This window comes from Mauremys mutica, chromosome 1 (genome assembly GCF_020497125.1).
Source record: "Mauremys mutica isolate MM-2020 ecotype Southern chromosome 1, ASM2049712v1, whole genome shotgun sequence".
Classification (NCBI taxonomy): Eukaryota; Metazoa; Chordata; order Testudines; family Geoemydidae; genus Mauremys; species Mauremys mutica.
This window is the reverse complement of record NC_059072.1, coordinates 79,492,311-79,518,031: the sequence shown is the minus strand read 5'-3', so window position 1 is coordinate 79,518,031 and position 25,721 is coordinate 79,492,311. Positions and strand designations below refer to the sequence as shown.

General features: G+C 42.0%; 1 long non-coding RNA gene across 1 annotated transcript; it reads left to right on the top strand.

Annotated features, from left to right (window-relative positions):
• Positions 1 to 3,110: 3,110 nt before the first annotated feature.
• On the top strand, positions 3,111 to 4,116 carry LOC123349863. The gene is made up of 3 exons (XR_006573668.1): positions 3,111 to 3,164; positions 3,304 to 3,369; positions 3,999 to 4,116. It is a non-coding gene; the product is annotated as an uncharacterized LOC123349863 (long non-coding RNA).
• The last annotated feature ends 21,605 nt before the right edge of the window (positions 4,117 to 25,721 follow it).

Here is a 25,721-nt window from a genome sequence, read left to right as displayed (position 1 = left end):
TGTACAGAAATCTACTGGCTTCCAAGAAGCAAGAAGGGTTTGAACTTCTTGAGCTGGCTAATTCCTTGTTGGAAGGGAAATAAGAGAATGTAGAGCTTGTCTAGATGAGGAATTTGATCAGAATAATTTTTGAGGAATAAAGTATTTCGCTATAAGTATTATGGAATAGCTCACTGTGTGGACACTTTATTCTGGAATAAGTCACTTTATTTCAGAACAATTAGGAAGATCACAAAGCACACTAATTATTCCATAATAAAGTGACTTTATTCTGGAATAGAATGTCCACACAGGATGGACAGAATGTCCCAATCAGGATGGGTTTCATCCACAGAGGACCTCCCTGAGAGCAGATTTGACCAATCGGAGGGGAGTTCTGGGGCAGGGTGGCCTGAATGGAAGAGGGTCATATGACCAGTCCAAGAGCTCCCTCTACTGCCCTCTACCAATCAGAGTGCAGCACCACCCCGGAAGTCCCAGCGCCACGCAGAAGAGGCCATTTTGTTCCAAGAATACATGTTTTAGAAATCGTGGAAAGGCTGAGAGGAAACATGGACTCCTTCACCACCCCTGTGAAAACTTCGGACTTTATTTTAGCTCTGAGGGCCTTCAACCGCCTGTGGAGAAAGTGCTTCATGAGTGACAGTTCCGAGGAGGAGGAGGGAGCAGCATGGGGAGCCCTTTGGCCCAGCCGTTGATGGATATGCTGGAATCCGACCCCAAAACCCAACTGCTCGTGAGGAAGACTGACGCGCATGACGGCCTCTCTTCATCCATCCCTGGAGGAGGAAGGCGACTATGGTGGACAAGGTGAACAGTAAAGACATCGCTCAGGTAAATGAACAATTAAGAAGTGATGGTCAAGGATGGGATGTAATGGGGTTAGGAATTGACCTGGGGTTGCGTAAATCTAAAAAACAAGCAGTGGGAGCTTACAGTTGTTACTTTTCTAAAAATCTCTTGACAGCTCAACAATGCCTTTCTAGAGGCCCCGGACAGCATTGTCAGACAGAAAAGACAAATGGGGCCTGCTTTGTTTTTTCTCAACGCCAGTACAAATCATTGATGAGGACGCTGAGGATGACATCTATGTGGATTTAAGGAGGAGGCTTGGCATGGAATTAACTGAGGCAGTGCCACATTGTGAGCATAAAAAAGTCATGCGTTCTATCATACTTGTTGCTGTTTGTGCTGTCCTTAATTACTGCCTTAGGGAAAAGCTTTTCGAAGATTGTGAGGACTGTGTCATAGATGCGCCAGCTCAACAGCACCATGATTGTGAGAGTTGGATGGAGGATATAAACTGCAAGCGCCGGGTCCTGTGCACTGACCTGTGTTTGGAAAGATTATTAAACACTGTTATTGCCATAGGTTATGCTTTGCAGTGTCTGTGCCTAACCCAAGAAAATTTAGCACAAGAGGTGACCTTGGTAAATGCTGTGCAATTCAGTGGAGACACTGACAGTGTTTTAAAGAAAATGACCAAACTGGAAGATGCCTGCTTACAGCGTTATATTGACCATCTGGTCTGCACAAAAAGTTATAGAACCCTGCTTAAGAAAAAGGCTATTTGTAAGAACTCTAAAAGGATTAAGTTAGAGAATGGTGAGGGGACAAACATGTGATATAAAACTTGGTAGCTGCAAATAAAAATATCTATTGAAAAGGGCTTTGTGACTATCTGTGTTTCTATTAGAAGGTCTGTGTGTCCCTTAAGCAAGATAAAAATTTTGATGGAGCATATTGGTATGTTTTCAAGGGGCTGTATGTGTTTTAGATTAAAAAAAAATTGTTTGTGAGAAACTAGCTCTTGTGTCTTTGTGTAAAAGAGACCCACTTACAGCAAAAAAGCTGAAATGTGTGTAGTAGAATCTTGTGGGGACCCCCCTCCCAAAAAAAGTGTTTAAAATAAAAGACAAAAAAAGGCTTCTATATAAACAGGGATATTTGAGACATGTGTTTGAATACAATAAAGCTGACTCACCCTGTTGCGCTGATAGTTTAACCACACCCCCACTCAACAGCAAGGGTGACTCTGTTGAGTCTGTAGGTCTAGATGTGATTATCCACCCTTGTTGGCATCAGGGTTAAACATAGTAGTGATCAGTAATTAAGTCTTATGGGTGTACATCCACAGTAAAGGAGGTGGGTGGGGATGGTGAGCTCTGATTAATATTAAATTAAATAAAACTCAGGAGTTTGTAGATGCTATTGGACAGTTTAAATATAACCCAGGAGTTGGTAGAATTCTATTGGACAGTTTAAATATAACCCCAGGAGTTTATAGAATGCTATTGGACAGTTTAAATATAGCCTAGGAATTGGTAGAGCTCTATTGGACAGTTTAAATATAACCCAGGAGTTGTTTGAAAGCTATGGGTCAGTCTTTCTAGCAAATCAAAGTCATTAAAATAATATACTTCCAAAAATAAACAAGGGTCTAACCCAAAATTGAAATGTTTTCTAGGGTTCACAAACCTCCACCATACTTTTATAGAACAAGCATTTGCTGTAAAAACATTTAAAAGCTATGGGTATTAGTAGGGTGTTTACGATGGTTGTGATACATTCATTTTATTTCAAAACAACCCAAAACTTTAAGCATGAAAGAAACATGTTTAAAAAATGCCCATGCATCTGAAGAAGTGAGTTTTTTTACCCACGAAAGCGTATGCCCAAATAAATCTGTTAGTCTTTAAGGTGCCACTGGACTCCTCGATGTTTTAAAAAACAACCAAGACATGAATTGATATCAGTAACATTAAGGATTGTTGTGTATGGTGATTTACTGTTTAATACTGTAAGAAGGCCCTCAGATTACAAAAGGGAACTTTGGGGAAGGGTGCCTAATTTCCTTAAGTATCTATTACTTCAGAGTTGTAAGTGATTGAATCAACCTGCTAACTACAGACTCTGAAACAAAGAGTTAGGATGGTATAAAAACCTCAGGTTTTTTGGAGACTTTCCTCTTTCAACAGAAACTATCTTGAACAGAATAGCTGCTGGACTAGGTCTGCTGCTTGTTTATAACTCTGAAAATATATATTATATAATGTCACTCTTTGTCCATGCTGTCCTTACTAAATAATGGTGCCTATCTTTATTGCAGTGTGATCTGTTTAGCATGGAAATAGCAACTTATAGCTGCTTTTAACCAAGGCCAGGTAAAACCCCATTTTTAACTATAGTTGTGCTTAATACTGTTAAATTAAAAAACACCAAGTATAACACAGATTGCATAGGGATTTGATGCAATTGGGGGATAATTCTAACTACAAATTTTGCTTCTTCTTTAATCCAAAGGCCCAAATATATGTGGGAGGAAACAGAATAACCATGTGCCAGTATCCCTTTACCCTGTGGTGGAAGGTAACTTTCTGCAATGGGCTTTTAAAAGCATGTGTGTGTTTTACATTTTTTTTTAATTAGTTAGTGTTTAAATTGTTGTTGGTAATTCAGGGGGCCTATTCTAGAGATAGGTTTGGGTTTTAAAAAGTATTTGGTTGCAAACTGTTGTTTTGGTGTGTTTAAAACTGCTGGGGGGTTCTGTGTGTGTGTGAGATTCGGGGGGCCTATGCTAGAGATAAGTGTGTGGGGTTTTACAGTATTTTGTTTCAAAACAGTTTGGCTTTTACTCTGCAAAATGTGATTTTTTTTAAAATGGTTGTTTTAAAATGAGTGTTTAAATGGTTGTTGGTGATTTAGGGGACCTCTGCAAGACACAGTTATGGTGAAGGATTTTAAAAGTATTTTACTGCCCGCTTTGTTTTTGGGTGCATGGTGGAAACATGTGCTTGTATTTAAAAAATGTCTAGGTTTTAGAGAAAACACTAGTGGTAGAAATAAACCAAAACCTGTGTTTGTTGTATAGCCAGAAATGGATTATTTTGTTTTAAAGCTATGACTTTTTAAATAGAAAAACACCCAGAGTATTTTATTTTTTGCGTTTACAAGATAGTTTAATGTGTTTTATAATAATAATGTTGTCTGCTCCACAGTACTCTCAAAACATGAAAGATCCTTAGACTGGAGGGTAAACAAGCTCAAAAGAAAAGGAAAGAGACAGCTGAAAAAGAAAATTCACCAGCATCAACGGCTGATGGATGGATGAAGCCCAGTAAATATGTTTTGCTTATTGGTTTGGTTTTGTATTTTAAGCAAATACATAGGTGGTGAGAAAGATGATAAAGTTAAGTTTTGTAAAATGTTTATTTGATGCTAAATTGGAACATCTCTGTTTTTCTTAATCAAGAATGGGCAGCTCTCCTGACAATGCTGTAGTCAGGGCTACAGGACACCTCCACCAGAACCTCCAAAGAACCAGAAATCTGCTCTGAGACCTTTAACAACAACAACAACGCCAACGCAAAACAGCACAAGAGCACAGATCATAGAATATCAGGGTTGGAAAGGACCTCAGGAGGTCATCTAGTCCAACCCCCTGCTCAAAGCAGGACCAATCCCCAACTAAATCATCCCAGCCAGGGCTTTGTAAAGCCTGACCTTAAAGGAAGGAGGGAAGGAGATTTCACCACCTCCCTAGGTAACCCGTTCCAGTGCTTCACCACCCTCCTAGTGAAAAAGTTTTTCCTAATATCCAACCTAAACCTCCCCCACTGAAACTTGAGACCATTACTCCTTGTTCTATCATCTGGTACCACTGAGAACCATCCTCTTTGGAACCTCTTTTCAGGCAGTTGAAAGCAGCTATCAAATCCCCCCTCAATCTTCTCTTCTTCAGACTAAACAGCCTCTCCTCATAAGTCATGTGCTCCAGCCTCCTAATCATTTTTGTTGCCCTCCACTGGACTCTTTCCAATTTTTCCACATCCTTCTTGTAGTGTGGGGCCCAAAACTGGACACAGTACTCCAGATAAGTCCTCACCAATGTCGAATAGAGGGGAATGATCACGTCCCTTGATCTGCTGGCAATACCCCTACTTATACAGCCCAAAATGCCGTTAGCCTTCTTGGCAACAAGGGCACACTGTCGACTCATATCCAGTTTCTCGTCCACTGTAACTCCTTTTCTGCAGAACTGGGGAGTCCAAAAGCACCAGGGCAGTCCAAAGCTCGTATATGTCAAACCCAAGGGCAAAACAGAAGACTCTGGTAAAAAGCAATCACGCAAATGCTACTCCAGTTCCTCGGTGGTCAACACCACATCAAACCCTGAGAAAACACACACAAACCCGGAGCATGCGCTTTTTGGGTTGTGAGTGTGAGGGAAAACACACATTTTCACAAACCTGGAACACGGCTTTAAGGGTTGTGAATAAAAAAATGAGGACTGAAAGCTCCTGCAATGCTGGGGTATTGCAACCACACAAACCCCACAACTCCAGTTCCTCAGTGGTCAGCACCACACCAAGCCCTGAGAAAACTGTGAGCAAAACCACACATATTCACAACCCCGGAGCACATGCTTTCGGGGTTGTGAATAAAAAAAACAAGGACTGAAACCCCAGTATCACAGGAGCTATCTCCTTATAAAGTATCTGAAAATTATTACAAACCATTCTCCCAACACAATAAGCTCGGCATAGCTCTTTGGAAAGATTTGGGAAAAATATGACACTTAGTTCAGAAAGCTGGTGGATGCTGTATCCTCAAGGGTTCTAAAAGAAAGGAGGACTGGAAACTACATCAAAAATGCAAAAGCTCTTGCGGGTGACATTTTGAAAAATACTTCAATTTTTTAAGAGGGTGACTCTGAGCAGACGTGACTAGTTGTGGAAAGGGGCCTGGGTAAAAGGGGCGTCCTCAAGGGTGCACATCAGCTAACGCATAAACATAAGGGGGGACAGCATTTGGGGATAAACAGATGGCTGCCCAAAAGTTATGGGCCAGGGTCGCTGTAAATTTTTTTTAAAAGGCTAAAGAGGTGATAAGGAGAAGAAAACAAAAAGAGATGCCCCCTATTGGAGGCTCTCAGACTGATGTATCTGAGAATGGGGAGGCAAAATTTGACCTATGGGGTGGTGGTGACTCTCAAACAGAGTCTGATTTAGAAAATTCCCCAGAAGGCTCTCTAGACAGGTCCCTATCTACTCCTGATGATCCTCGCGGTGACCCCTCAGAGTCTGACTCTCAAATAGCATCTGACATAGAAGACGCAGCTGATGGTCCCATAGAAGAACCCCCAAGTATAGATGCAGACCCCCCCCCCCGAACAGACATGTATATGGAGCGAGTGAGAAGTTGGCAAAGGGAATTACCTAGGTTTGGGGGTTCAGTATATTGTGAGAAATTTTGTTTTGTCAATATTGAGTGAATAAATTCAGCTCAGCAGGTTGTTGAAGCCATACACAGGGGGATACAGTTAGTTCTTTATGACGTTAACAGTAGGGTAGCCCCTGATGATTATGTTTAGAGAGTCATAATTTAACCAACCCTTTGTTTTCGGTAAGAAGAACTAGGGATGAGTTGTCTGCTGAAGACTTCTTAAATCAGATCTCAAAGCTGTTACAGAGTAATAGAGAGATGCATGTCGATGGGACACTGCGCCTCATTGTGATAGTTGTAAAAAACATGGGCGGGGATGGCTGTAGAGTTTTAAATTCTATCCTCAGTAGTCAAATTATCCATAAAAAGAGACAGTGTTTAGTAGACTTGACTGACACAGGAACCAATCTGTGTTTTGCGGGCAGGCTCTTGGCTGTTATGTCTGACTGTAAACTGTACAGAGGCGGAATTGTCAGATGGGGCGAGAAAGTTGCATGAGAAACTGGGGTGGTCAGATCAAAAAAGATTATGCTCAGTGATGTAGTGGCGTTTGAACAGCATTTAGGAGTCAACATACAGGTGGTGCTTTATGCAGTGAAAGGCATAGGGTTTTTTTTAAAACGGGAGGCCCTGTGTTCCCCAAGACTTTTTTCATCATGTTGCAAGATGAGCATTATTATGGGCTTCTGGATGTGAAAACATTGTTTGGTGCAAAAAAATTATTGTGAGTTTTGCCACACGGTGTACAGTCACGACCACTCTTGCAGGTCTCGTTGCCACCTCTGCTTGAATGTGATGTGCTCAGACAGTGTGGGCGTGCAGCTGAGGTGTCCTAGCTGTAGACTTTATTGTCGCTCCAAAGAGTGTTTAGACAGACACATCAACTGCACATCAAAAAACAAGTCGAATGCCTGTCTAAAACTTTATGTGATCAGTGTCAGTCTTACATGGACAAGAGGCACAGGTGTAAAGGGAGGCGTTGTAAGCAGTGTCAGGGTTTGATCACCTGTATTTTATTGACAGCATTAGAAAGCCCGAATTATCAGAAAAGTATATTTTTAACAATTTTGAATGCACACAGGAGACGGAGTTGCATGTGCCCAATTACATTATTGCTATGTCCCTAAAGCCGGAAAAATCCTGGGAATTTAAGGGCGGTGAGTGTCTTTCTACCTTTGTTAAGACCTTTATTAGCAAAAAATTCTGGGACTGCATGTTCCTAGAGCACCATTCCAAAGGTTACAATGCATACTTCATTGTTAGACAGTTACTGAAGGAAAAGATGTGCATAGAACTGATAACTCAGTGTAGTAAACTAATGTGTGTGGAAGTTAAGGCCCTGGGCAATCGTTTTATAGACCCTTTAAACTTCTTGCCCATGAAGCTTAGCAACCTCCTGCAGGCGATGGGGTTTGAAAGTTGCAAAGGGTATTTTCCACATTTTTTTAACACTTTAGAAAACCGAAATTACATGGGGCCTATACCTGGGGTGGAGCACTATGGCGTAGACAGCATGATGCCCAGGGAGAAAGCAGAATTTCTTGACTGGTATTGGGACAACCGATATGAGATGTTTGACTTGCAGAAAGAGCTTGCATATTATTGTCAGCAGGATGTCAAAAATCTGAGACGGGCCTGTATCCTGTATAGAGAAGAGATCATGAAAATGACAGAGATGGGGGATATTGTAGAGAGAGGCCCTGGTAAATTCACAGAGGTAAAATTGTGTATAGATCCATTCTGGTATATAATGCTGACATCTGTCCACATAGCTATGTACAGGTTTATGTTTTTGCAGCCTAACACAGTAGCTCTTCTCCCTCCAGACAACTACACAGGCAGAAAAAGAGATATTTGACCCCCTCTATTCAGTGGCTGTTGTATACCTCTCACAAAGAAAATATACAGATATGGCATGCTTTACAGGGTGGGGAATTACAGGTAGGCCCCTACTTTCTAGATGGTTATGCTGTCATTAACAGGGTACGCACAGCCTTTGAGTTTAATGGGTGTTTTTTCCAGGGCTGTGTCACCTGTTATTGTGAAAAAGCACAGAACCCTATGATGGGGACAACTTTGGGGTTTCTTTATTATAAGACACAGCTCAAGACTGACTATCTGAAAAGACTTGGTTATGTAGTGAGGAACCTCTGGGAGAACGAGTAGGAGATGATGATAGAAACAGAGAGGGAGCTTGCAGATTTCATAAACAAAGCCCATCTGCCTCAGCCTCTCATGCCTAGGGATAGTCTTTTTGGGGGGGGAGGACTAATGCTATCCGCCTATATTACAAACCTAATTCTGGTGAAGAAATCCATTATTATGATTTTACCAGCCTGTACCCTTTCGTAAACAAAACCAAAGAATACCTTATCAGACACCTCAATATAGTTCATGACAAATTTGGACCCCCTCACAAATTATTCTGGAATTGCGAAAGTTAACCTGTACCCCCTGTGAGGCCTCTTTTTCCCATTGTTACCTGTCAGAATGGGTGGCAAATGTATGTTCCCGCTCTGCTGGACCTGTGCAGAAAGCGAGTAGTGCACCCATACTGACGAGGAGAGGGCCATCTTGGGGATTTGGTGCATGGTGGAATTGAACGCAGCCATAGCGAAGAGTTACGAGGTGGCTAAAATCTATGAAATCTGGCATTTTGAAGAAAAATTTGACAAATTCTTTTCAGAGTACATAAAATTATGCCTGCACCAAAACCAAGAACAGAAAGGAAAGAATATAACTATCTATCTTATCATCCAAATTGTCCTCTAAACTACTAAGGAATTGTTAAGAAGATATCCAAAGAAAACAGAGTACCTCTATACAATCTATCTTGTACTCAGGAATGTGGGTATCAGTGGACCAAAACAATACCCAACAAAGCTCTGCTATTTTCCCAAATAAATATGTTCTTACTGAAGACATGTTTATTTAGCAATCATATCTTCCTCTGAACCATTCAAGTTTTCAAAAACTTGATCTTGTTCAAAAACTGGATAATCCAATTTTAATAAAAAAGAATACTGGAGTTACTAATTTGCACAAGCTCTTGTCTGACATTTGAATTATAAAAATTCCTTAGCATCATCATGATCAAAGATGTTTCTTATTAGTCCTAATTAAATAAAACTTGGCATGGAAACGCCCCGATGCAACATATTCCAAAAATTCATTTAGCGTATAAAATTAACGATTTGTCCTAGCTTGCCTAGTTCTAGATAGGAAAGGGAAAATGTGCACCCTGTTTTAAAGGTCATATCTACTTTAGAAAGTTTTACCAGTAACATTTTTGCCAGAATACAGCTACCAACATTGTAATATCTCTAGAGCATGTACACATTTGTCTGCCTTTTGTTGATGCTGCACATCCTCAGCACAAGAGATTTTATTGGGAAAATATGTGCTGTACTATGGTAGGCATCCCAGGGTCCACTAGACCCAGTACACTGCCTTGTAAAACCTTTGTGCAGTGTATTGTGGGATATGAACACTCCCCTTGGGGAAGTGTGAGACTTGGAGCTAAGTTCCCACAGTTGCCTTTGCTCCATCCCATAATTGGCACCAGCTCATCCAGTAAAGAACTGGGATGGCAGTATCAGCCAGTCTGGAAGAACAGTTGTGTTGATGAGAAGATCATTTCAAGATGCTCCTCTTATCCCTATTTAAAACTCCCAGATAAATAAATAGTGATTAAATCAATAGATTTCTACAAAGATTACACTAACAAATTGAAAAAATCATTCTCTAGAACAAGGAAATATATCCCTTTTAGAGAATTTTATTTACAAACTATTTAAAATTACATAGAAAGAGTCTAATAATCTGTTATATTTTATTCTATAAGGTAGCTCTTTTCCAAGGGACTAGCTGTTGAGGATTGTCTAAACATAATACAACCTGAAGAAGAGCTCTGTATCGCTCAAAAGCTTGTACCTTCTACCAGCTGAAGTTGGTCCAGTAAAAGATATTACCTCACTCACCTTGTCTCTCTGCTAAAAAATATAATTGTCAGTTGCCAGCCTGCAACAGAACCAGTCTCCTGGCAACCAAAGGAGTGCAGCTGGCCCTAACAGAAGCCATCCGATTGACTGAGTCACCTGATTGGCTACTGGAGTCAGCAGGCTTATACTTAAGCTCAGTAGCAGTAGTGTATTGACTGCTCTTTGTCTGTGGTTGTGCTTGTCCCAGCCCTGCCTTCTGACTGTGATTTTGCCTTTTGACTCTGACATGTGGCCTTGTTCTAAGACCCTGACCTGGCTAGATTCAGCTCTAACTGGCTGGACTGTTGCTCCACGCTTTAGGCAAGACTCCCCTTGACTTGGTTCCTGATAGTAACTTTTAATTGAATCACCACTGGGGGGAAAAGATTTAAATTACAAAATCAAGACTAGCTTTCTAATCTCAGAGTATAGTTTGCTTGTGGAGGCTCACCAGAGTGTGACAGTGAAAAACAGCTAATGGGGGCAATGGGATGGGAAAGAGATGTGGCGTGCACCAAACCCACACTGGGCTAAATCAGCTCTGCCTTGCTTCACTGATGAGAGCTAGGTCAGTTGAAGAGAGCAGATCTCTCATGCTAGCTCCCTGAAGAAGGGTTTGGGCGGGGTCAGAACCTACCCACAGACTGACAGATGCCAGAGACTCCCTGAGGGAAGGTAGGGGAGCAGGACTACTGTGTTTACTTTATTACCTGGGACTATTGTGGTTGCTTTTCAGCCTGGGTTATTGTGCTTATTGTTACTACCCAGGACCTGCCTATGGTCTGAATGGGACTACTGAAGTGGACGTGCACCACCACCACCCTCAAAGCATACGACTGTCTACAATAAGCCTCTGTTGGTTTTCCCCCACTGGAGTCCATGTAGTGGACAAACTTCCTCATGGCTGGACTTTACAAAAAACTAGACAAGCTATTTACAACATACACTTTGCTTCTCTACAGAGGAAAAAGGACACTAAACTATCCAAACTTCTTCATGCCACAAGGTGCCACAACAGTGGTACCCTTAACTCACCCAACAATATTGTTAATCTATCCAGCTATACTCTTAGCCTGGCAGAAGAGTCTGTCCTATCTTGGGGCCTCTCCTTCTGCCCCACCACCCCCATGAACATGATACAATTCTGCAGTGACTTGGCATCCTACTTTCGCCATCTCCGACTCGAGGAATATTTCCACCACACCACTGAACAGCACACTAACCCATGGCAACCTTCCTACCAATGCTACAAGAAGAAGGATTCTGCATGGACTCCTTCTGATGGTCAAAACAACAGACTGGACTTCTACGTAGAGTGCTTCCACCAATGTGCATGGGCTGAAATTGTGGAAAAGCAGTATCACTTGCCCCATAACCTCAGCCGTGCAGAACACAATACCATCCACAGCCTCAGAAACAATTTTGACACTATAATCAAAAAGGGTGACAAAGGAGGTGCTGTAGTCATCATGAATAAGTTGGAGTATGAACGAGAGACTGTTAGGCAACTCTCTGACACCACATTATACAGGCCATTACCCTCTGATCCCACTGAGGGTTACCAAAAGAAACTGCACCATTTGCTCAAGAAATTCCCTGAAGAAGCACAGGAACAAATCTACACAGACACACCCCTAGACCCTGACCAGCGGTATTCTATCTGCTACCCAAGATCCATAAACCTGGGAATCCTGGACGCCCCATCATCTCAGGCATTGGCACCCTGAGAGCAGGATTGTCCGACTATGTGGACTCTCTCCTCAGGCTCTACACTACCAGCACTCCTAGCTATCTTCGAGACACCACTGACTTCCTGAGGAAACTACAATCTATTGGTGATCTTCCAGAAAACATCATCCTAGCCATTATGGATGTGAAAGCTCTCTACACCAGCATTCCACACAAAGATGGACTACAAGGAGTCAGGAACAGTATCCCTGATAATGTCACGGCAGACCTGATGGCTGAACTTTGTGGCTTTGTTCTCACCCACAACTATTTCACATTTGGGGATGTTTTACACTTTTAGGTCAGCAGTACTGCTATGGGTACCCGCATAGCCCCCCAGTATGCCAACATTTTTAGGGCTGACTTAGAACAACGCTTCCTCAGCCCTCGTCCCCTAGCGCCCCTACTCTACTTGTGCTACATTGATAACATCTTCATCATCTGGACGAATGGGAAGGAGGCCCTTGAGGAATTCCACCAGGATTTCAACAATTTCCACCCCACCATCAACCTCAGCCTGGACCAGTCCACACAAGAGATCCACTTCCTGGACTATACAGTGCAAATAAGCGATGGTCACATAAACACCACCCTATACCGGAAATCTACTGACCTCTATACTTACCTATATGCCTCCAGCTTTCATCCAGACCACATCACATGATCCATTGTCTACAGCCAAGCCCTAAGATACAACCACATTTGCTCCAATCCCTCAGACAGAGATAAACACCTACAGGATCTCTATCAAGTGTTCTTAAAACTACAATACCCACCTAGAGACGTGAAGAAACAGATTGACAGAGCCAGAATGGTACCCAGAAGTCACCTACAACAGGACAGGCCCAACAAAGAAAGTAACAGAACGCCACTAGCTATCACCTACAGCCCCCAACTTAAACCCCTCCAGTGCATCATCAAGGATCTACAACCTATCCTGAAGGACGATCCATCACTCTAACAGACATTGGGAAACAGGCCAGTTATCACTTACAGACAGCCCCCTCAACCTGAAGCAAATGCTCACCAGCAACGACACACCACACAACAGAATCACTAACCCAGGAACCAATCCCTGCAACAAACCCTGTTGCCAACACTGTCTGCATATTCATTCAAGGGACACCATCATAGGACCTAACCACATCAGCCACACCATGAGGGGCTCATTCACCTGCACATCTACCAATGGGTATATGCCATCATGTGCCAGCAATGCCCCATGGCCATGTACATTGGCCAAACTGGACCGTCTCTACGCAAAAGAAAAAATGGCCACAAATCAGACATCAAGAATTGTAACATTCAAAAATCAGTAGGAGAGCACTTCAATCTCCCTGGACACTCAATAACAAACTTAAAAGTGGCCATTCTTCAACAAAAAAACTTTTAAAACAGACTTCAACAAGAAACTGCAGAACTGGAATTAATTTGAAAACCTGACACCATCAAATTAGGCCTGAATAAAGACTGGGAGTGGCTGTGTCACTACAAAAAGTAATTTTTTCTCTGTTGCTACTCACACCTTCTTGTCAATGGTTGGGAATGGGCTACATCCACCCTGATTGAATTGGCCTCATTAGCACTGACCCCCCACTTGGTAAGGCAACTCCCATCTATTCACGTGCTGTATATTTATACCTGCCTACTTTATTTTTCACTCCAATGCATCTGATGAAGTGGGTTATTGCCCACAAAAGCTTATGCCCAAATAAATTTGTTAGTCTCTAAGATGCCACAAGGAATCCTCGTTGTTTTTGTCACACCATGTTACAACTTGGCCCTGTACCACACTGTATGGTCACCAGTACTGTTGAAAGTGGACCCAATTGCTGGATGCCATAATGGTTTCAAGTCAATGGGGGTCTGCGCAGAGTTTAGTCACAGATTCTAGTTCTGGGTCTCTAGCACACCCAGGCTCAGATTTTGTTCGAGCTTTTCTTTGGGATGCAGGGCACTGCTGCCCTAGACTCTAAAGCCAGTGTGTGAAACATTCCAAGCTCCTCACACCTGCATCTTCTGCCCTAGAGCTCCACTTAGCTGTGGGTGCTCCAGGCTTCTAGTTTAACCCCTTTGGGGACAATGTGGTGGGAAAGCAAAGAACACAGGCTTAACAAAGGAATTTCTTAAGCACAGAAATTTCTCTTAAAGTACTTAAGAATTAAGTTTTTTAAAAACAAAAGTCCTGACATGCACCCTCCCCTAGTCTGCTTTCAACCATTCTTGTGGATCTAAGGTTTGTCAATGCTTCAGGCTAGGCAGAGTCTCCCCAGCTCAACCTCTCCTGTAAATCCTTTGTGTGTGTGTGTGGTGATCCTCAGCCCTCTGCACAGAGCAAAATTCTGTTCTTGAGGAGGGTCTCGTCTCCGTATCATGTGACCAACCTGAGACACTCCAGGTCTCCCCCACTCATGCTTGCTTCACCCCGTGTGGGCTCTGTTTAGAAAGTATTATGTGGGGATGTGTTTGTATTTGAAACCCCATCAAAGTGAGAGTCCTAGATTGCAATATAGAACTCTAGATGATAGTTCTTAAGTGAGGTGTCACGCATGCTTCCCAAGTAGGGCAGCTGTCTGTAATGCAATACAATAGATTGTCTTTGTGCATGCCAAGGCTTGTGCAGTCACAATGTTCAACATTTCCACATAGAACAAGATAGAGTTAAAAAACAATGCAGACATATCACACTGTCACATTTTTAAAAACTTCTTTCAATATAACATTTTTCTGAAAACAAGGTAATTCACATTTGGCAGGAGATGTCTGTTAATAAAAAGACTTTGAGTTAAAAAAGAATTGGATTCTGTTTCCAGTCCCAGCAAAGATTATGGGATGTGAGGTCCATATGTGCCATTTTCACCACTTTTTCCTTCTATTAATACTTCCCTACAATACCTCAAATTAGTGGTGTGAGAATTAATGGAATATGCTTTCAAATCCTCAAATGGAAAGGATTATAGAAGTGCAAAGTATTTATTTTTAAATGGCACTTTTCTTAAAGCAAAGGATTAGTGTTGGCTTTAGTTTTCTGCAGGGTCATTTGTGGAGAAGGGATTTTATTCATACTACAATTATGTTTTTGGAAGATTGAAGCCAAAAAGAACTACCTAAATTCACATTTTAAAGGGATGAGGATTAAAAGTAAGGGTTGTCAAATTAACTTGAAAGTACCTCCTTTGAAAAGGACTGGGGCAGTATTATATCACTTGAGAGTTCCACTATGGAGAAAACAAACTCTAAAGAGACAGTTTTCACAGTACTGTCGTGTGTCTGAACACAACATCATTTATGGTCAGATCTTTACAAATGCCATATGCACTGACAGCACCAATAATGTATAGTGATTCAGCAACAATATTATAAACAACTGTCAGTTTTACAAAAATGGTCTGCTGTATAGTACAATTGTGGGAACCCATTTATTACAATTTTTCCCACACATCTTCCCTAGGAAATAGCACTATGAAATCCTGTACCTGTGGCTCTACAGAAATAGAATCTAGTGCCTTATTTTAATTTAAAAATTTAGGCCAGCACATTTACTGTAAAATAAATAAAATTGTCATGTAGCATAACAGTAGTTCCAATTATATCTGTCCATAATAGAAGATTTGGGGAAAGTTGGCCACCCCAATACATAAATCCCTATTATTCACACAGAGAATAATGAGATAAATCATTCGCTTCACTGGTGTTCTTTAAAAGGCACTAGATGGGGTGAACAGTTAAAAAAAACATAATGTATTTGACATGGGCTCACTGATAAGGACTTTCACAAAGCGCTGCTGTTCAGACACAGAAAGATCATTCTCCACCTGTAATGTTTAATATAATGCGCAAAAAGTAAGAAAATATTTATAGAGCTTCACAAAAGATCCATCAACATACTGGCACTAAGTGTATACAATCCACAGAGTAGATTGCAAAAAACACAAGGCCTAGCCAAATCCTGGAGGCACTAATGTAGATTCCTTAGGATTCTGTAGATTGTCTCCTGAAACTACAGAAGTGCTAGCTGCAGTTGCCGTTGGATGATATAAGTAGTTTGCCAGATTTTGTTAGATAATGTATTCACTGTGACTTATCAATGTAAGGTTTCTACAGCCTCCTAAGACATTCAGAGTAATCCCCACAGATCCCAGCTTTTCTCATCATTTAACTAAGAAAGAAAACCAAATTGTACCCCTCTGGCTAAAATGACACTATATATGCATGAAAACAACAAGGAGTCCAGTGGCACCTTAAAGACTAACAGATTTACCCAAATAAATCTGTTAGTCTTTAAGGTGCCAGTGGACTACTTGTTGTTTTTGTGGATACAGACTAACATGGCTACCCCTCTGATACTTTGTATATATGCATGAATTCATTTGCAAATTGCTTCCTCCTTAAGAGAGACAAGGTATGTTAGGCAGCATCTTTCATTGGACCAACTTCTTTCTGTTGGTAAGAGAGACAAGCTTTTGAGCTACACAGAGCTCTTCCTCGGGTCTGGGAAAAGTATTCGGAGTGTCACAGCTAAATACAAGATCAAACAGATAGTTTAGCATAAGTAGTTAGCACATATTGTAAAGGACCATTCAAGATGAAGTGGCCTGTTAACCTCTGGCTGTCAGCCCAGAGCAGCAGAGGTCTAGCAGTCAGCAGGGCTCCAGCGGTCAGCCCCACGCATGCTGTCAGCCCCTCTCCATGTTCCACTTAAGTCAGTGCAAATGCTCCTGGTAAGGATGTGCACAACCGGCAGAAGGCGGGTAGGGTGGACATGAACAGCCGATTTAATTACTGCGGTGGCTGTAGGTCGACCTAACTTAAGTTGCCTTAATTTTGTAGTGTAGACAAGCCTTACATAACTTTCCCAGACCTGAGGAAGAGATTGGTGTAGCTCAAAATCTTGTCTCTCTCACCAATGGACATTTGTCCAATGAAAGATATTACCTCACCCACCTTGTCTTTCTAATATCCTGAGATTGACACAGCCACAACAACACTTCCTCCTCAAGGTCTGTTAGGACCTAATGACCTTGATAAAAGAAGTTGGGAGGAACGACACTACAGGTGTAATTTTTAGAGAGGAAGTTACTCCTTCCCTGCTCTCCACAGCATAATTCATAAGTCTACACATATGGCACATGAGCCTAATGATGCTCTCAAATACACAGGTGCAACCCTTAGAGTGTAGAGATGGTGTATTTGTATAGCCAGAAGCAAACCGTAAAAAACTGAATCTGAAAATTCAGTTCAACAGCGCTTCTGATGTTTTTGCATCATTGAGTTACTGCCATACCCTGCCTGCCACACCACCACACTCATTCCGTACGCAGAGCCGGCTCCAGGCACCAGCATTACCAGCTGGTGCTTGGGGCGGCAATCTGCAAGGGGCGGCAGTCCCTGTTGGTTTGCCCCCAAGCAGCGTGCCGAATTGCCGCCGCGGACGGCGGGGGCAGTCCGTGTGCCCTTAGGGCGGCAGGCGCATTTCCGCGGCGGCGGCAATTCGGCGGCAGCTTCTATGTTTAGCTGTCCGTGGCAGCTTCAGCTAAACATAGAAGCTGCCGCCGAATTGCCGCCACCGCGGAAACGTGCCTGCCACCCTAAGGGCACACGGACTGCCCCTGCCGTCCGCGGCGGCAATTTGGCGCGCTGCTTGGGGGGGCGAAAACTGTAGAGCTGGCCCTGTCCATACACAGAGGGGCATCTGCTCTGCTGCTGCAAACTCGTGTCCTGATAGTTCCACTGCAAGAAGGCCCTTTGTTTGTGTAGGAATATGTAGGATATGGCCTTGTCTCCACTATGGATGCTATAGTGGCACAGCTACAGTGCTGCACCTATGCTGCTATAGCACTGTAGTGTATATGCTTGCTACAGCAAAAGAAGGGGTTCTTCTGTTGATGTAGGTAATGCACCTCCTCAAGCAGGTGTAGCCATGTCTACAAACTGGATTAGGTTGACTTTCAGGGATGTGACTTTTTCACAATCCTGTGCAACCCAGCTATGTCAATCTAACTATTAAGTGTAGGCCAGGCCTAAGACCCTATACATACCATTTCAATATAACTGGGATTGCAATTTGGGCATAATAATGCATTGAAATGTTGCAAGGAATTAAACTATTTCTTATCTTATTAAAACCAAGTGGGTTGACTTTACATACAAAGTGACATTGACAAATTATTATTTAAAACTTCAAAGTAAAATGTGGCATAGTCCTCATATTTTATGCAGTATATTGATTTCAATAGGACTAGGCATAAAGTATTTGACTGACAGTATGTATCACACAGATCCTGTATGATGGTGTTAATATCATAATGAGAATTGTAATTTATTTTTCAAAAAGCCTATGATTAAGTTCACTTTATAGTATTGTGGGTCATTTGATATTTAGTTAACCAAACTCAAATGGGGGTTTGCACACAAACACCACAAAGGTGGAGGTGATAACCATATAATAAAATGCAGGACCTTATGATAAATTCATTCATCATATCCTATTAATCACTTCACACGCCCTATGCCCATTAATCCATCACTCCTAGAATTTACTTCATGAAGGGTTAAAATCCATGTGCAATCCATAACAACCTGGTATATGGATTGTGCCAGCTCTTTTTTAGACCCAAAGTCCAGAGTTTGGTCTGGAGACCAGAGGCCTAGCAAATAGTAATTAGCTAAGAGAAAGCTGGGGTAAACAGATAATCTTGTTTTTGCTAAAATAGGCCTGGTCAGCAAATTGCCAGGTGTTGGAGCTAAGAGCTAAATAATTGTGTCTTATTCAAAGTTGCAAATTGAACAAAGGATCCCTTTTCCTTTTGTGTCAGTTTCTCCTGTAGGGAAACATTCTTCCCACAGATCCAACCTTGAGTTTATGAAAATTGGCACATGTCAGTATAAGATATGGCATCCTTCCACTTCCCTTCCCAGGGACCAATGCCCTGCCTTAAGACATAAAGGGGACAATCTTTATTGCCATATACTTTCACTGTTTCTTTGCTTTAACCCCTAGGAATGTACCTGTTGGACAATCAAAGGAGTTGCTCCATTCCTATGGACCCCAAATCAGAATTCAACATATGTATATTTTATAGTAATAACATTTTATCAAAGTATTAATTAAATGTTAACTTTCTAACTTGAGACCATGGGCGGAGACATTATGTAACCTTTTAACCATTGGCTAATGTGCTATCTTTCTTGCTGCAAAACCTATCCTGGGGTATGGAACTGCTTACCCCATCACTTTCCCCGTCCCATGGAAAATCTATATATCCTATTGTAATCAATTGATTGATTGTGTCTCTAAGCCTAATAAGCAAGGTGACACTCCGCCAGTGCTGTGTGTAATAAACTCCTATGCTTGACCTCTACATGGTGTGGATTTACGTCCTTCACTTCATGTCAGTTGAAACCCCTAAGCAAGTTCAAGTAGCTGCCATGAGGGGAAAAAAATTGCTAGAGAATTGTTCTTCCTTCTCTTCTCCCAGCAAATCTGCATTTTCCCCCCAAAAATTACCCCTGTCTGAGGATTCAGATGGGCAAAATTAATGCTGCTCCAGTAATAACCTCTCTAGACACGTCATGTCAAGTTGGAGTGGGGGAGGTCTAGGTTGGATATTAGGAAACTTTATTTCACTAGGAGGATGGTGAAGCACTGGAATGGGTTACCTAGGGAGACCGTGGAATCTCCTTCCTTAGAGGTTTTTAAGGTCTGGCTTGGCAAAGCCCTGGCTGGGATGATTTAGTTGGGGATTAGGTCCTGCTTTGAGCAAGGGGTTGGACTAGGTGACCTCCTGAGGTCTCTTCCAACCCTAATCTTCTATGATTCTGTGATTGTTACAGTCTGGCTGGCCCTTTCAGGCAAGCTGGGCTCAGCCTTGCCCATGAGTCAGCACCTATTGCTCAGCCTCACTGATGAGCTGTCAACATAAGGGCTAATTAATGACCCCAGCTTGGTGTAATGGGGCTTAATTAAAAAGACTGGCCCCAGCTGTGGTGGTGAAGCAGGACATGTCCTTCTTAAACAGAGCTAGGAACTCAGTAGAGGGAGGAACAATCGGAGCTATCCTCTGGGAAGAGCCACTGGATGTGTAGTAGATTCCTGTTAGAGGGGGAAGCCCTCAGTTAGGACCTGCAACAGGAGAAAGAGACCCTCAGGGAGTAAAGTAGGTTCTTGTGGTGGAGGCCTGACATAGGGCTTACAAGGAACAGAGAGATTCTTAGTGGCAAGCTGCTGGCATCCTTGGTGAAGGGAAGCAGTAGGAGAATCCTGCCGGGGAAGAAGCAGTTCAAGGGAATCTCTGCAGAGGCCAGGAAGCAGAAGATTTCAGTTGAGAGTGAGAGAGGCAGAAAAAGTATAAGTATAGACATTGTGAAATTTAAGATGGGCCTTTATTAACTATGTGACTTGGCCAGAGAGCTGAGCCACAGAAGACCCAGAGAAGGAGTTGAGAGAAGATGCTAACTGGAACTGGCCATTGTGAGGCCGAGGAAGTGGCCACCAAAAGGGGCGTAAGAGGTGAAATAATCTACAGTGCCATGTCAGGGCTTGAGGCTGTGCCCTAGAGATGAGGAACTGCATTTTTCAGGCACTCACAACACCTGTGAGAGATGCAGGTTCAAACCCAGCAGCGTATTATCACCTAGGCCGACAAATTTGTGGGGGCAGCACTTGCATTCTTGGAAGGTTTTATTTTTTGCTTTGGCACTCAGAAGTTTTGTTTTGTTTTGCTTCGGCACTTGCGATCTTGGGGTGCCAAAAAACCCTGGGCCTAGTGTTATAGCAATATAATAAAAACCAGCAGGATCTTATTAAGAGGGATAAGGCAAAGATGCCACATTTATTGTAAATATAATAATAAAGCAAAAGATAAAAGTAAACAACGCTGTTTGACTAATTCCCATTACTACTTATTCCTTATATACACACACACACACACATATATATATATATATATATATATATATTCATTCACACAATCATTCATTCAAGTTCTGTATAGGTGTTATAGTTACCAGCCTAGAAGTTGCTCATGACAAGTTACTGGCCAGGTATCTTGGTCATGAGGATGGAGCCGAGTCTGTGTCAGATGCACCTGATGCTCCTGGTGGTTGGCAGCAGAACCAGAGACTCAAAGTCCTCAGTCTTTGGAGTTCATTCTTATAGGAATTAATTCCTATGTTAGTCTATGGGAGCTGTTTCATCCTGCTGTTGCTGACTCAATCAGCAGATGGCACACTCCTGGTGGCTTCACACTGTCCAACGTTTGTGTTTCTTATCCTCCCAGGTGTTTGGGGTGGATCCCAGTTTACCCTCCGGGGTTGTCTGGCGGTCCACTTGACACATTCTTCGGCCGATGGATACTTCCTTTCTAGCTGGCTCCTCCCTAACCATTCATGTATATCAAGCATTCATCAACATACATTCCATATCTTAACCATATTTTAATTCACCACTTTCGGGGTGTGTGTTAATTCATATGAGACTCCCGGCCCTGTAATCACAGAGGGTGGGGGTCTGTTTGTTTACATTGTATCAATTACAGCTTAAGGCTAGCACAGTGTTTACTTTAAGAACAAAGTCAATTAACTTGTTTGTAAGTTTTACATAGTAATAGAGTATCTTTCACAGGACAGATACAATCAATGGTTTCTGCAGATATTAGCTTACAAGTTTTAACAGAAGAACTAAAAGATTTTTGTACTTGGTGAAACTGGGAGGTCACTGTCACTTGGGAGAATCACTGTTAGTACCTTCTTTAATATCCCTACACTAGGGGTGGCAAAATCATTAATCTGTCACTGTTCAAACCCCTACATTGTTTGAGTCTGAAGTGAATGCCCTGACCACCAAACTATAGAGTCAGTTTCTCTAGCCCAGTTTCTGCAATCTTGAAAATTTGCATATGACAAGAAAACTGTTTCCAACCCAACTCTTGAGGTAACTTATATGTTCATTTCCATTCCATTCCAAGGACACAAGCCAGTCATTGGTTTCTCTTCTGCTGTGGCTGTACCTAATAAATACATTAAAACAAGACTGATCCAGATGGGGGTCTTATGTAGCTCATCTTTATAGTCTGTCAACCACTTTTTTTCTATTAAATTCTTTTCCTCTAGATAATAAAGAAAATTATTTTCATTGTCGAGGAGGAATGCTAAACAGCACCCACTCCTCGAAGGCCAATATCTGTGAATGGGAGCCCCACAATGGTTTGGCACTAGAGGATGTTCATAGTTAGCAGCTTTCCTCCTGGACCATGAAATGTAATTGGCTATATCATATTCATAACATTCTGTGGAGTGAAAACCTATAGGTTATGTCTGAAGCTGTGGCCAGTAATGCTATTCTGCCTTTTCCAAACCATGTGTCATGGAAATGAAGTGTGAAATATAGTCCATCTTTTTATATTCTGCTTCTGATAACAACACACTATAAAAAGGGATCAAGCCATGCTGTGCTTAGTCAGAATTCCCACTGGTGAACATAAGAATGTTGACTGAATCAGGACTGTAGCATTAGGCCCAAGAAATCATCATATACTTAATTATCATTAATTATTAATTATTATTATTATTATTAACTTCACTGTCAGCCTGAAGTACAAATAGAGGATGAGATGATCTACTGTAATTTCCAAGCAGGACCAGGAGATAATCGAAAGTATTATTTTGCAAGGTTCATGGGAATATTTTCTTCAGTTTTGACCCTATGTAGTGTCCACCATCCCCTTATGTCACTTTGTTTTTCAGTTAATTTAAAGTGTCAGTCTGAAACTCAGTTGAAAGCCCTAAAGTTTACTAGGCTTTGGCAGAACGACACAAACTACAGAAGTGAAAGGATTTCAGTGCATACATTTGTGAATTTTAGCAAAACTTTCAATGGCCCAAGTTTGAAGTTGTAGTGAAACATGAAATTAGAGGAGTTTCCTGCAGCTTTGAGCTCTGTTGTCACACAATTCAGCTGCTAAAGTACGTACTAATTTTAACACTAAGTACATGGTAGCACCCAGCTGCAAGAGGTATCTCCAACATGGATTTGCATAAACTCATACAGATAACACATGTATAATTGTAGTCATGTAATTTCATTTGATGGGAGTCAAGACAGATCAGGAAATCTGTTTTCTCCTATTGTATTTACCAGTATAGACAACCCACATTGGAAAGATGCATAGATATATAAAATAGGTTTCTACTGAGCCAAAACCTGTGCTCAGCTGTATGTTGTGCCCAGTTATTTAGCTCCTACAGCTTACTCAGGATTTTTCAAGTTTACTGCCTATGGGCAAAGTATCCACTGATTCTGTAATACTCCTGATATACTACTGGTGCTGTACTTTTGAAAGAAGCAGCAATAAAAGATGCAGAATATTTGGATGCAGCGGGACCTTTACTAGCACAAAAACTGATGGAACTGTTACCAGAGAGACAGCAGTCAGGGTTTAAGAGATTGATTTAGTGATAAACTAATCTCCAAAATAATCTGATTTATCTCGCAAAATACCAATTAAAGTGTGTTCCTTTCCAAATTGTATTAGCAACAGAGCTTTTTTTCCCCTCCAGGCAGTGAGAGGTAAAGAAACTAAAAATGTCACATCATTTTACTAACTATCCAGCGACTAGTTACGCAAAATAGTCTTAATCATAATTGCTGGCTCACACAGTTTGAGTCATGTAACTCATTTTCAAAGTATCACAATACAGCTGTAGCATTGTCCTGGTTGAAAGAGACTGTTCAGAGTGAAAAGTAGCAATATTGTGTTGATAATATTTAGCAAGAGGCTTACGAAAACACTACTGGTCTATAATCTAAGCTTATTTCATCTTTGTTTTTCCAATAATTTGATTTAGAATGGATCCTGATTCAATTATGTTTACATCAAAGTCATCTACACCGCTTCAGCTTCAGACTTCTTATCAAAAAGAAGATAAAGATATTTACAAATTACAGACAATGAGTTTGCAAATTCCCCTTAGTTACACTAGCAAAGATTCTGCATTTTGGCTCAGAAAGGTCAGGGATCGATTCACGTGGCCATTTCTTAGGCTTTGTCTACACTAGCACTTTTGTTGGCAAAACTTTTGTCAGCCAGCAGTGTCAAAAACACACCCCAAGCCAATATAAGCTGTGGGAATAGAATGTGAGATGCTGAGATTGTTTAGGCTTCTGGGTTGGGAACTGTGTGTGAAGAGCTGGCCTTGGGCTCATTCTCATTGGTCAGCTAATTGTAAATAGGATGATAAGTCAGACAGGTGTGTAGGATGATAATTACCCTATGGGTTACAGCTGTGGCTGTGTGGGTTTAATTAATTAATTAGCAATTGTGATTGCTTACCATATTGTATATAAGAGCATGCTGGGAATGAATAAACATATATGCATACATACACACGCTCTCTCTCTCTCTGCTTGGGATCACATTGAATGCTGAACTTTGTTCCTGCTCTCTTGCGATGCAACAATAAGCTTCATCAGGGGCGGCTCCAGGGCCCAGCACGCCAAGTGTGTGTTTGGGGCGGCAAGCCGTGGGGGGCGCTCTACCGGCGCCGCGGGGGTGGCAGGCAGGGTGCTTTCGGTGACTTGCCTGCGGAGGGTCCACTGGTTCCGCAGCTTCTGGACCTCCCGCAGGCACGGCTGCGGGAGGTCCGCCGAAGCCGCGGGACCAGTGGACCTCCCGTAGGCACGCCGCCAAACGCAGCCTGCCTGCTGTGCTTGGGGCAGCGAAATGCCTAGAGCCGCCCCTAAGCTTCACCAACCAATGCGCTAGTGCAGACAGCGCTATGTTGGCAGGAGATGCTCTCCCACTGACATAGCAACCGCCCCTCATTGGGGGTGGTTTAATTATGTCAACGGACAAGCTCTCTCTTGCCGGGATAGAGCGGCTACACAGGAGACCTTACAGGGGTGCAGCTTCAGCAGTACAGCTGGGCCACTGTAAGGTCCATAGCATAGACATAACATTAGGTAGCACTCCCATTAACTTCAATGAGATTACACTGGATAGAAGTGAGGGCAACTTGTTGTTCCAGACTAGTGGGGCATATTACAGTAATTGACGGTAATCCTATTAATTATTCATTTTGATTAATAGACTTCTTATAGCAAAGAGGATAACTGTAGGTTCCTGAATCTGATTAGAATAAGTATTTTGTCTGGTCATCTAGTAGTTAGATAGAAATGAAAGCGGTATAGCTTTGTCTGGAAGTGTTCATGAAATTATCTCTTGTACTACATATGACATCTGAATAAAGAGTCACTTCAGAAATAGTCATCAGAATTCTCCATCAGATGGTCATTTTTCTAAAATAAAGATGCATGGCTTGCAATGTTTTACATAGTCCTGAGATTTTAAAGCAACGTCAGGTCATCCTAAAATGTAATAGTAGAATTACAGATTTTATAGCAAGGGGAATCAACGTGAGTGAGACAGGGTTGACTGTCTCCTCCACTTGAAAAGAAACAGGAGGCAAAAAATGTCAGTAGCTGTGAGAGAAAAGCCAAACACTACCTTTATGTTTGGGGATTCCTTTGGCACATTTCTTTGACTGGGCTGTGGATCAGATTAATACCAGACATGTTTATGTTGTTACACTTCTGCCAGATCAACTGCTGAATTCTCAGAATCTCAAGGTGCCGTGTTTTTAACAAATGAGTTTTGTAAATGTATGTAGGAAATGAAGGGCCAGATCCTCAGCTGATGTAAATCGGTGTAACTCCATTGAAGTCAAAAGAGCTTTGCTGACTCACACCAGCTGAGGATCAGGACCAACGTGTGCAAAAGTTATAAGCACAGG